Genomic DNA, 14,486 nt, shown 5'->3' on the forward strand with positions numbered 1-14,486 from the left:
AACAGCTCTGATATTCTGAGTTTCTCTCATTTGTAGAATGACCCTTGATGCATTATTCATTTTTATTGCTCATCATATAAATATCAGATTAAGTTTAGGAGTGGATGAGGTCCCTGGTGTCACTACATGTATCATTAAAGGTCCAAGAGTAATTGTTGGGCAGCAGGTTTTGTGCTATGTGTTATGTGGAGTGAGGGTTGATGTGAAGAAAAAAAGCTATTAGTGGATTTAAGGAAGTGGTAGAGGATGTGTCTGTTATTATGCAAACATAGGTCATGACCATTTATTTAGTTATGGAAAGCATGCCACAGAAGCCTATGCAACAAGTGGTGCTTCTTTAGAAAGACATCATTAGGATGTTCAAAGGAAGTTAAACAGTTGCTTGGACAATTCCATGACCCATGCCTTGTTAGCATGACCATGAGACAATCAGTCAAACACCTGCTCCTCACTGCCATACCCACAAAGTATTAAATACAAGGAAATTCAAAGTATTTTACATCATAAACAAGCATTGAGAAATTTTAAAATGAAAACATCTTGAGTGTTCAAAACTTTCTTAGGTTTCTAAATATGATTATTTTGTTTTGTTTTACTTTTTTTGACTCTTGAATTTATCACTATGATGGTCTCTTTCACAGGATAAAATTTTTTTAAATTGCCAGGATACAAGTAATCCCTTATGTTGGAAACAAAGAAATAAAAAGTTGAAGAAATCACAGTAAATTCTATTGGTAATGGCGTCACCCAGATACTAATTTGTTCAGTTATTAAGAAGAGTACTTTCTAAATTTATATTGTTAAATTATCTTAAATTGATACAGCATTAATTCTCTCAAATTATAAGATATAATTATTGATTCCTAAAGAATTCCTATGGAATCTTAAAAAAATAATGTCTGGTATATTGATTAATCTGTCAGGAATTCTCAGGAATCCCCACATAAAAATTCTTATAGTGATCCAGTTATTCTACATGTCAATGTTTTAAGATATGCAGAATTTAGCAGAAAAGATTTTGTGTGACAGGATCATATCCTATTTTGTTGCTTTCTTTTATAATGCTAGAAGTTATTTCCTTTACTCCTTAGATTTTAGATACTTCAATTCCAGAAGTTGATATACATTATATTATTCACTAAAACTGTCACTAGACTCAAAATAGAGAGAAGCAGACATTTTAAACTTAAACATTATTGTAAAACAGCCATCTCCCTCTTTGCATGCACTAGATCAAAACAATCATGGTATTAAGCTATTTGAATTTATTCTAGACATCATGAAAATGACAGTACATGGCAGGAAAGTTATGCATTTTTCATTCACAAGGAAATGACTGTCTCATATTTTTATTAGAAGTCAATGTTTCAAGAAGTCATACTTTGCAGACATAATTCTGAAAAGCAGAAGTGCCATTGTCAAATCATCACAAAATGTATGGGTATTTATCTCCAGTTTACTCAAAAAGGAGTAAAGTTAGATTGCTTACACTCAAGCTAGTGTTTGTGCTAAGGTTGCCATGCTGATATCTGATTCCTTTTGAGAATACCTAGATAACTACTGTTCTCACAAAAATAAAATCAGTTTGTCTTATATTCCAAATAATAGTCTTTTTAGAGAAGAGCTGTTGCTTTGTAAATATATACCACATGTGTTGTAAGACATTTTTCTACTAGTAGCAGTCACATAGGTACAAAGAGCTCTGTTCTACCATGGATTAAAAAGCATTCTCTAAAAGTACACTAATTTGGCACCTCCTTTCCATCTTGAGTTTAAATATATCATTGCATGTGTGTGAAGTGTCTGTTATTAAGATGACTTAAATACTGTGCTATATTTTAAGTTTTATAACTGCACAATTCTAGTCCATTTATCTCTGAATATGTCTCATGTTTTGGCCCCATCACCCACACTGGAAAGGGCTACACAGTTAGGGCTCAAGCATATACATATATATATTAATCAATTGAAACTTTGGATAAAAAATATATCAAATAGGCTCAGTTATTATAATTAGATAGGAACTGTAGAAATGTTTGTTTTTAAGAGAAAGTAGATTTTCACATTTGATTTCTTTTTAAAGTAGAAGTATCTACACTGTCCACACCTTTTCTACTAAAATAGACTATGTTCTCCTGCTTATTAGCTTAACATTTCCACCTTTGTTAATCCCAATACTGTATTTGAAAGATTCATACTGAAAATCAAAACTGTATTAGTAATAAAAATAACTTGAAAATCAACTTAAACAGCCTTTTCATTTTTCCTTATAAAAAATTGTTTTGAAATAGTCTTCACTCCAAAGATTTAACTTTATCTACTACATATTTTTAAATTTTAGTTTCTACTGTATCAGCTTCCAGACACATCAAAAGAATTTCATGCTGGTTGGTAACATTTTAGCTATAACATTTAAAAACTTAAAAAAAAAATTTACCTCAAAATATGATCAATTTCACATGCAAGTTAAGAGGTTTTGGATCCATATTTTAATATTAGAATATTATTCTTTATTAATTTAATATTATTCTCTATTAATTCTTTCTTTCATAGTATTGAAAATCAGTCCTAAGCATAAGCATGGCCAGTGGTAATATGACTTGATAATGTGTTGATTGGATTTCTGAAACCACCCTGGACTCAGAGAATCTACCATGTTTGTCATTCCAGGGCTTCTGATCCCTCACCTCGATTAAACTGAAGGGTTCATTATAATAAAGCATATTTAAGTAAAGCTTTTAAAAAATGACTTTGGATTTTCCTACATACTATTAAAACCATCAGCTGGAATGTGAGCTCCCTGGTCAGTGACATTATGCAGCACAGCTTTTTGATACTTCTTTTTTTTTTAAATTATGAATAAAATGGCTGTTTTTGGCATTCTGATAAAACATATTTTTTAAACGGCCAGCACTTGAAACATTCTTTAAAAATGAGGACCATTTTAAAGATTTAAATAACTTAAGAGATAGTAGCACTATACTGTCTGTCAACTTAAAGAAAAACACACAACATAGAGTTGTGAGTTTAAGTTTTATTCAGGGTCTTACTGAGGACTACAGCCAGGAAGACAGTCTCTCAGTAGCTCTGAGAAACTGCTCTGAAGAGGCAGGGTAGGAGCCAGTATACCTATGAATTTTTTTGCTAGGAAATACTGGTAGTCAAGCAAACATCTTAGTAAAAGATTATTGCTAATCACATAGAACAGATATCTCAAATTAATGATTTTTGTGCTTTACTGCAAGAAACTGGGCTCACTGAAATTCTTCCTGAGATGTGCTTCTTAACTACCCAGGGGCCTGTTTATCCAAAGCACAGAATGCCTCATACCGTTTTTTCCATGCTGTATTTCCCTCAGGGTGCACTGTTCTGTCGGTGGGCCAACTGCAGTAGATTCCGACTTAACCTTTTGTATAACTAGATGATGAGTGACACTCTCTTCTTTTTTTGTTCACATGACTGAAGATGCTAATGCCATAGAAAAAGCCCCTTTTCTCTTTGGAATTCCTAGCACTCAGTAAACTATAAATCTCAAGACACGCCAAAAGATAAGTTATGTTATCTCCACGTGGAGCCATCGGGCAAGGAGAGTCCAATTCCCTGGCTAGTCACCAGGAAGACAGCAACAGAGATGCTTCAGGACTAGCCAGTGTTTCCCTAGTCCACATAATACCAGAAGTATTCAGTGCAAAGTACATTTCCTCAGTGGTTTTGGAAAATAACAGGATCTGTGACTTCTCAAATTTAATGGAGCAGTATTTTTCACAAAGGGACATTTCATTATTCACAGCACTATAAAATGTGACAGTTTATATTTCTAGAAAGAGTCTGGCAATCCCCCCTATAAAAATCAAGTAATTTTATGAAAACCACTTAAAGAGGAAATGCCACCAGTGTATCTTGCTCTGATATTTTTTTCCTCTCTAAAGTTGTAGTGAAGAGTTGCTACATTGTACCTTCTTTGTCCTTGACTTTTCTGTCACTCTTCGTTTTGTTTTTTTTTTTAATGTATTTATTTATATTTATTTTTGGCTGCGTTGGGTCTTCATTGCTGAGTGCAGGCTTTCTCTAGTTGTGGCGAGCAGGGGCCACTCTTCACTGTGATGTGTGGGCCTCTCACTGCAGTGGCTTCTCTTGTTCTGGAGCACAGGCTCTAGGCACGTAGTCTCAGTAGTTGTGGCACATGGTTAGTTGCCCCGTGGCATGTGGGATCTTCCCAGACCAGGGATCGAACCCGTGTCCCCTGCATTGGCAGGCGGACTCCCAACCACTGTGCCACCAGGGAAGTCCCTCTGTCACTCTTCTAAATAAACTGTCCTCCATTCCCCCCTCCAGCCAAGAGGAAAAAGCTTCGCCAGCTCTTCAGGATTTTGAGATTTATGCTTATTACTTGAGGGTCTGAAAAGGCTTTGTAGAGCAGGACTGCCTCACCATGATGATTTGAATAAATGTGAGGTTTGCCCTAAATTACCAAATAAATTATAATGGGGTATATGTAGGCAAAGGCACAATTTTATGTAAGCCCAAACTGACCTTGAAGAACTCTGTCTACATTACTACGAACATTCAGAGGATCCTGCTTAGCCTTTCGTCAGCATCACCTCTTCTAGAAAAAGTTATCCATTTAGACAACTGAGCTATAGGTGTATTCTGCAGGTATAGTGCATACGCTGGAAAGTAAAGTGCCATCCTTAAACTAGGGAAGATACACTGTTTGTACTGCCCCTACTCCCACTTGGATGGAGCAACCATTTTTTAAGCAGCATAGAAATCTATGACAGGAGTCCACAGCAGCTTTTCAGGACCCGGGGCCAATCCCTGACCCAGTCAGGACTAGCCTCATTTCAAGAAGTTGGTAGTTTTTCCTGTTATTCTACATGTCATTCATACCATAGCCTTCTGCCAGACTAGTAAGTAAATAGTACAGAGAAGAATAATACTTTTAAAATAAATAAATAAATAAATAAATGGGGAGGGGTTTTACCTATTTTTTCATAACTTGGTTTTATTTGGAACTTTATGCCAGTTAAATTTTGTCCTTAAATACGAATGATATCTTCTCTGGTTTCTATCTACAGTAACTACAGCTCTGATTATCAGCAATACAAAATGCCTTTAATTTATTGAAGCTGATACTTACTAGGGGGCTAAGAAGAGGAATAAGAACCCTGATTTTGTGATAAAACAGCCAAAGTTCAATGCTCAGCTAAGCCAAGCCCTAGGTCCAGCATGAATTTGATAAAGAAAATAACCAAAAAGAGGGCAGAGGTTTCATGTCCTGCAGTGTTCTGCAGTAGTGGTGTTTGAAAATCTTATAGTGTTTCCAAGAGAGATTCAACTTCCACAAGATGTTTTAATAAGCAAAGTATCTGGATTTCTCATTTTGCATAAAAAGGAAGACACTGAGAAAGAAATAACTGTTCAAGGTCTAAAGTGCTATCAGGTAGAAAAAAACCAGAGGTATGAACAAATTCTATAGATATTTTACTTGAGGAAGTTGCAAAATGATTTGTAACACGTTTTTATTTCACCATTACCCTGCTATAAAATTAACAAAGCACATTAAAAGAGGGCCATTCCAAGATGAATATAAAAGAAAGGGGGGTGAATTTTAGCCATAAGTATAAAACAAATGATTTTACTACCATGAAGTCACTGATATTTATGGCACAAATATTTCCATAGAACATGCATTGCATTCACTTTAAGAGATCTCCCTTTAGGCATTAAATTACCCAACTTTGAATTTTTTCCAAGTTATTATTATTTGAAGTTACCAATAGTAAGATTTGATTTTAATCTAAGAAAATTGTGACTTTGGTGAATACAGCAGAATTATAAGGTCAGCAAGTAATGCTCATCCTGATTTTTAATTTCTGTGACAAAAGGAAACATTAAATTTTATCAGCCTGAACAGGTTTAAAAACACTGAATGATATTTCTGTTCTGCCCTAGACTTTTTTTCTTGGTACAGTGAATGTACCCAGAATTGGGTTTAAAGGAAGAGCAAATTCAAATCCTTTCCCTAAGTGGAAAGCTAATATAAATGGGCTCACCATAGTCTATGGCTATAGACTCTGCAGATCTTAAGTAGAGAACCTGAGGAAGGAGAATGGAATGTCACAATTGGTGGACATTTAGTAATTCTGCTAGAATGTATCACTTTTAACCAGGGCACATAAAGCCCTTTTGTTGGCAGCTCCAGGAACTACTGTCATGGGGAGATGGATGCATTCACTTATCAGTCAGCAACCCTTTATCATTTACCTACTCAGGGCTAAATACAATGCTTCATGCCAGGGATGTATTAGTGAATAAAATGTGGCCTCTGTCCCCAGGGAGCTGATAGTACTAATAGAAGGTACAATGTAAGGAGACAAGAATACTGATAGGATTGTACACAGAGATTAAGAGAAGAGCAAAAAGCAAAACAAAAAAAATCCAGCCTTAAGGGTAGGAGGATTGCTGTATGCGGGGTGAAAAGGTCCTCAGAGAAGCCTTTTAGAAGAATTCATGGCAGAGTTGAGTCTTAAAGATTGAGTGACTGTACTCACCTCTATTGGTAGAGGTGAGTACAGCAAAGAAAGAGCCCATTCCAGACAGAGGGCACAGCTAATAAACTCCAGGAAGTTCTGTGTTATTGCTGGATAATAAAGGGAGAGTCAGAAAGCAGTGGATTTTATCCCACAGGGAAGGATAAACTTTTTCTTTTTGTAAAAGGCCAGTTACTAAGTACTTTAGGCTAAGAGAAGCATATGGCTTTGACTCAACTCTACAAAAGTGGCTACAGCTAATATGAAAATGAATGAGCCTGGCGTAATAAAATATTATTTATGGAGACTCTAATTGGAATTTCACATAATTTTCACAAGTCATCAAATATTATTTAAAAAATTTTTTTCCAACCACTTAAGTCAGCAAAGGGTTGCTTCCAGCCCGCGCACCGCAACGAAAAGATCCCACACGCAGCAACGAAGATCCCACGTGCTGCAACTAAGATCCGATGCAGCCATAAATAAATAAATAAGGCATTAGGCCAAATTTGGGCTGTTGGCCATAGTTTGCGTATTCCTGCTGTCAGGCAACCATGGAGAGCCATTAAAGGATGTTAAACAGGAACTGGCCTGACCTAGTCATCTTGGTAGGAAGTTCATTTTGGCAGCAGTGGGGAAGATACATTTGAGAGAGGAGGGTCCAAGGAAAGAAGGACATGGAAAGCTGTCAAGTCTTTCCTGTGAAAAGGAAGCACGGTTTGCCTCCTTGAACACTTTGTACTAAATCAGTCAACACTAGGGTACCCCCTAAATGTCCCTTCCCTCCCCCATTACTGCCCACTCCCTTCTCTGCCACAGTGCCTCCTCCTCCCATCTCACCCTCCTCATCTCACCACCCCTGTCCCAAACACACAGCATGGCTGCCAGCTGGCCTGATCTTTAAAACTCTTTCAACAGAATAGAGAACAGGGAATTGTGCTGAAAGAGTGACCCCCAGTAGCCCCACTTCTCTAATTTCTGGGAAGACGGTAATGGCTGAGTGAGCACTAGGGTGACCCAGCCTTCCTCCAAGCCATCAATATATGTTACAGATGTGGTTACAATCTTTGGAACATTTATTTTCCAGCTGACAGGAATAAATCTTTTTTTTTTCTTTTGCATTTGGCAGATTAAGTAATGTGCCGTCTTCTTTTCCTGCAGCATAATCTAAGATTTTATCCTTTGCTAAATAGTCTTGATTTCAAAGCATTTAAAATTAAATATGCCACAAAAATGCTTTGATACTGAAATTATTTTAATAGATTAAGAACTAAAATAGGAATATCTTTGGTAAGTTTCCAAAACTCATGGACTATTAAAATGAGAAGGGGACCTAGACACCATATAATGAAACACAGGAGGGATTTTGAAAGCCAAAATGAGTACCAGGTTTTCTTTCCTTTCAATGTTGTGTTCCTTCTTCAAAGAATTGATTGCAGAGCTTTTCTAACCCAATATCTGCTAAATTTAAGATGACAGTATTATCCTACCTTTGGTACAATGCCATTTTCAAACATGAATGTTGCTGTAATACCAATTCCATTTTAAGCTCTTAAGGCGCTTGATGTGTATAGACCTGAACCAATGTTATGTTGTTCCAGACACGGCCCATGTTAACATCCCTCCTCCCTTCCTGTTCTACAGACAAGAGATGATGTCATTGGCAATCGAGGGGATAGTTTTATGGTGCACTCTATCATTATCTCCATCCTAAAATCCTCCCAAAGTGGAGAAACACAAAATGAAGGAGAAGGAGTGGAAGTAGTGGAAGATGTATAATATTTGTGCTTCTAAAAGAGTAAAGCAGAAAAAGTCAGAGTTGACTACAATAATAACACATTCTAACTAAAGCAGCTCTGAAGTCTGGAAATTGCCAGTCTATTATACCCACATAAATAAACAGTTCAAGTTCAAGAATGATGTGAATATCTTTCAACAGGATGATATGTGAAAAATTATGACAAAGTCACAAGAGTTTAATTATTATGGATTTTCAAAAACAGAAAAAAATCGGAGAAGTGTCACAAAATCTAGGCAATTCTGCCACATATGCTTCTGATCTGCTTTGATTTCATCACATATGTCAATCCAAATGAACCTTCTTAAACATGGCAAGGTGCAGATTTGCACTGAATACTTAGCTGTTGCTTATCTATTTTCACAGAATTAACAACAATCTTATTCAATAATCCAGAAAACAATTAATAGAGATTTATTTGACATAATTTACTTGAATGATTATTCTCTTTCACTGCATTCATCCAATCACTCATCAAGAATACAGTAAGTAAAAAAAAAAAAAAGAATACAGTAAGTATTTTCTAGGTGATAAGCACTCTGCTAAGTAGAAAGAGTGATGATGACGACAGTCACCATAGATACTGGAAATGTACCAAATCCTGTATTAAACGTTTTAACTCTATTGTCTCTTTTAATCTTCCTAACTTTTTACATTTGATACTGTTAATATCCCCATTTACAGATGAAGAAACTGAGGCATAGAATGCATAAATAACTGACAGGGTCATACTAACAGAAAGTGGTAGATCAAGGATTTGAACTTGGCCATTTCTGTTTCACAGCCCATTCTATTTGCACTTATCTATATATACATGATAAAAAGATGTAGACGGCATGGCCTCTCCATGTTTAGGAAACTAGATAGATAAATATACAACAAAAGAAAAATTCTAAGGCATGTATGGGATCATGATGCTGAAAAGTATCATAGCGATTATCTAGTCAAAACTCTAATTTTCCAGAAAGAAAATTGAGACCTAGGTAGGACAAAATGCCCAGTGGAGTGCAGAACCACTTTTCTCTACTCCTAGTGCTACTCTGCAAGTCTAGGTCCTCCTCATCTGTTACCTGAACTATTAAAATAGCATCATACTGTGTCTCTCCATCCCCAGTTCCATTATTTTCTATTATAATTATATTTATATATAATTTTATTATAATTATAATTAACTCAGACCTGTTAATGTTGAATTCCTTAAACTCTTCATAATGGTTTTCCTTCCTTTTTCCTGAAGGCCCAGCTCTGCCTTATCAAGCACCAATCTATCCTTCTTCCTGCTCTGGCTCCCACCACTGCTCCAGCTGGTCAATAATCCATTTCCACAATCCTGCTGTTTGGGTTCTTTCCCTTATGTGTTTGAGTATACTCTTCCCTCTGTCTAAAATGCCTTCTCCTTTCCTAGCCTGTGAACTTGTTCATCCTTCAAGAAGCAGCTAAAATATCACTCATTAAATCATTTCGTTCTCCAAACTCCTCCCTCTGCATTTCTATATTTCAGTTATACTCAATATTAGAGACAATGACTTATCTTTTATTCGTGCTTATCTTTTATTCTAACACCTAATAAATCACATGGATGACTCATAGTAGGTCTTCAATACATGCTTGAATGAATGAATGAATACACTGAGAGTACTATGGTTTCTTGATTTCCAAGTCAATTTTTGCCACAATAGCTTTCATTCAGTCTTTTAGTTCTTCCAGTAAATATTTATTATATTTCTTTGTGCCAGGTACTCTGCTAGGCAGAGGGGTCACAGTGGTAAAAAGGCAGATAATGTCCTTGCCCTCATGGAGCTATTTCTACCAAGAAATGCAGATAACAGAAAATAACAAGCAAATAATACCAGGGAAGTAACAGATAGCAGATAAGAGAGCGAATAACTGAGGAAGGCCATCTTAGAAAGAGGGGTCAGAAAAGCCTTCTCTAAGCACGTAGTATTCTAATGAAGATCTCAAGGATAAGATGTCTAGCCTGGTAAAGAGTTGGGGCAGAGCATTTCAGGCAGAGAGGACTACAAGGCAGTAGGGACGAAAATGATCACTATGATCAAGGAAAGAAAGAGGCTTATGTGGCTCTAGCCACATTGGTGAAAATGGTTGGAGAGGTAAGATGGTAAGGGCAGCCACAGCTCATGAATGCTTTGCATGCTTTGTAGGCTATAATGAGGAATTTGGATTTCCTCCTAAAAACCATGGGAGCTATGCAAGAGTGCCTAGCCAGTGGAACTGGCATTTAAATGCACATTTAACCTGTGCATTTAAAAATGAGGGAAACGAATTGAAGCAGGGCAAGGGTAACCACAGGAAGACCAATTGGGAAGTTCTTGCAGAAGTCCAGGCAAACAATGGTTAAAGCGGAGTCACTGGAGATGGAAGAAACACATACAGATTTTAGTTATATTTGGGAGATAGACTCAACAGGTCTTGGAAATGTATTAGACGTGGGCAGAAAAAGAAAGGGAGGCATTGCAGGTTATTTTTAGATTTTATGGTTTGAATCATTGGTTGGATGGCATAATTTTACTGAGATGAGGAAGACTTAAAGTGAGAAATAAATTTAGGAGGGAAAATAAAAAGTTCTATGTTTGTACATACTGAACTGATATTAAGAGTGGACATTTTAAACTTTACCATGGAAAACTGCTCTTAAAGTAAACAAACCACCAGATAACAGTAAGAATGGCTAATGATCATTGGGTGCTTACCATGTCAGACTTTCTTTACATATTAAGTTATATAATTCCCCAGACAATCACTCTATAAATAAGTTACTATTGTGACCTCCATTTTACAGATACGGAAAGTAAGGTATAGAATGGTCAAGTTACCTCCCCAAGGCCTCACATTTGTAAGTGGCAGATTCAGGATGCAAATCCAGGCATTCTGATTCCAGAGACTGGCCTTTTAATCTCTGTATAAAGAAAAAGTAATGACCTGGTGCCAGGAATGTAATTAAATCTTACTTATTTCTAAATAAAACCAACAGGAGCACAGCTCTCCACACATTACACGATAGGATTTATTATACACTGATTTTTTAATAAATAACAAATCTGTTGCTAAAATAAATAACTTTTCTTATCATGAATGCCATTATAGAAATCACATTATGTACTAGGCACCAAGTAGAGATTACTGCTCAGCAAGGACTTCTCCCAGAGGAATTAACTGGATCCCCATTTAGCTCTCTTATCCAGTGGCAATCACCTGCAGACACCCATTTCCATCCACAGTTACCACTTCAGAAACTATTTTTTGACCGCCTATAATGAGCCAGGCATTGGAGTAAGCATGGGATCTACGATTCCCTGCCTTCATGGAGCTCCCGACTAGAGACAGAGACAAAAAAAAAATGAAACCACCAATTAAACTGTGATATGTGCTGAATGTAGTACACACAGCTGGGGGACCCAACCATACATGGGGGACAGTAGGTAGGATTTAATCAGGACACAGCTCAATATTTCTTAGCCAGGGAAGAGAAGGAACTGACAGAGTACTTTGGACCTGCTACAGGAGCATTTGTGCCATTTGACACAGGTAGCAGCTAGTAGGTTTCCAAAACTTCCAATGGAGCAAATGTGGAAATGCCTTTACCTGTTCTTAACATGAGTGCTCCAACCCTGCCCCTGCCCTCCTCTTTCTGGAGGCTCTCCCTGAGTAACCCAATTACAACCACCTCATCGTGATGACAGATAATCCATATCCAAGCTTGACTCAATGATCCCTTCAGCTTCAGCCCTGAATGACACTAGACTTTACTGCTTGAGTGATTCCCAAACAGCATTGATTCAGAAGAGACTTCACTTCCTTTCCCCCCATAGCCTGCTCCTTTTCCTACATGCCCTGGTTCCACCATCATCCACCCAACTACCTAAGCCAGGACTGAAATCATTGCCCTAGTTTTCTCCTCACCCCAGCCCTTACTCAACACATCAGTCACCAAACGCTGTGAGCTCCCTCCTTAGCATCTCTTGTTATTCGTCTGCCTTACCACCACCATTGTCACAGCATTCGATCAGCCCCTCCCAGCCTTTTACTGCAGTGGGGTCTTAAGTGTCTTGCTGCTGCATCCCCAGTCTGTTCTTCATACAAGTGCCAGAATATTGCAAAAATGCACATCGTGTTCTTCCCTGGCATCAAAGCCATCAACAGTTCCCCATGGTTCACAGACTAAAGTCCCAACTCCTGTGAAGCCCTCTGGTATTTCATCTTTTCCTGCCTTTCAGCCTTACCTTTTGCTAATAACCCCTCTTCTTCTAGTGCTTCACACTCCTCCCACACCACACTACTTACAATTCCATGAACTCCTTATGTGGTTTCAGACAGCAAGCTTCGGCTCATACTTCTCTCTCTGCTTTAAACGCCTTTAAACACTATCCCCACACCTCGACCCATCTTTCGAGTCTCAACTCACGGATCAACTTGTCTCTGAAGTTTTTTTTGATTACTCTGTCTCTGCCCCAAATAGAACTGACCTTTTCCTCCCTTATGTCCCCACCACTTCTAGGGCCAAATGTTTCCAGAGCAATTCATTATAGTGATCCCATCAGTCTAGCACGATGCCTGCCTATCAGATAGCTTCATCCACAACAACACAATTCATGGACCAGTACTTATTATCCAGCAGTAGTAGGTGCTGTGGCTGAATGTTGGAGAAGTGGAAAAGGCATATGAAACAATCTTTGCCCTCATAACTTATTTACAGTCACAAAATAAAAGTCTTCAGTCTAAAAGTCAAAAGCCCTCCCAGGATTTAGCCTGAAGTTAATATAGTTTAAGCTGGTTTTGTGTAGTTTAAGGGACTTGATTTATAGAGGCCCCTTCTAAAGTTCTGTGCTAATTTTATATGTTTAACTTTAGGTCTTTATTTTCTTAAAGTGGGCCCCAAATTTGGACATATTTGAGGCTCCACAAAACCTGCACCCACCTCTGGTTCCAAGACTTAGATGATTAACTGTAGTCACAAATTTTTGTAAATAAAGCCTAAAGAAAAGTCAACAGCGATTTGGGAGGGTTTGTGGGCGTGGCGCAGGCCTCCTCCTGTGCCTGCAGACAGAGCGCTGAGTGGGAGTGGCTCAGCGCCACCCCCCAGTCCTCCCCTGGAGTAGAGCAGGAGGGTGGGGCCTCCGACCCAGTCTCCTACTGTCTCCCTCCTTTCCTATCACCCACACGCCCTAAAAGAGGAGTGAACTAGAAAACAGTGAAGGAAAAGAAAGGTGACAAATACTTCAGGAACAGCAGAATACCGAGGTTCTGAGCTACAAACAGAAAATGCATCACGCTGGCTCACTCAGTGTCATCAGGTTCACACTGATCCTGTGAGCTGACTGAAATTTCAGATTAAAACATGTTTGCTGTGGTGAAGAAGTGAGGGGAAGAGGGAGGTTCGAGAGAAAAAGGGAAGAAGGACATATGACAAAGACAAAGAACATGACTAATGAGTCCAGTTCTTCCTTGTGTCATTTGTGGCCTCAAGGAATAATGAGCAAAAGGAATAATGGGCTGGGAATCTGTCATCCACATTCCTTCTCCCTACTTCACCCCTCCTTCAGCATTTTCTTCAGAATCAAGCCAGGCCTTTGACACAATAGCTCCATGTGACAAAACGGAGAAAGAGTGTTGGCGAACGTAAGTCTGTGTGCCTGTCGCACAGGGAGGCCAAACAAACCGAAACATCCAAGTTTGGAGCAGAGAAAGGTTTATTGCGAGGGCCAAGCAAGGAGAACAGGCAGCTCATACTCAGAAGACCCAAACTTCTCGATGGCTTTCAGGGATGAGTTTTTAAAGGCAACATTTGGGGTGAAGGTTGCAGAGTGCATGACTTTCTTCTGATTGGTTGGTGGTGAGGTAACAGGGTGGTGTTTCAGGAATCTCAATCATTAACCTGGTTCTGACCAGTCTGGGGTCTACAAGCTTGTGCTCAGCATGAAGTCACCACCTTTCACCTGGGTGGGGGGGTCTTAGTTCCTGCAGAACAACTTAAAGATACGTGTTGGATTGTTATGGATATCCGTTGAGGAGGAACTAGGGATTAAAGGAAAATGACATACCAACTTTATAAATGAGCAACTAGACCCAGAGCGGTAAGGGACTCTTCCAAGTTTACACCATCAGTAAGGGCTAGGATTGTGTTTTATCACTGAACT

Source organism: Phocoena phocoena, chromosome 5, assembly GCF_963924675.1.
Source record: "Phocoena phocoena chromosome 5, mPhoPho1.1, whole genome shotgun sequence".
Taxonomy (NCBI): Eukaryota; Metazoa; Chordata; class Mammalia; order Artiodactyla; family Phocoenidae; genus Phocoena; species Phocoena phocoena.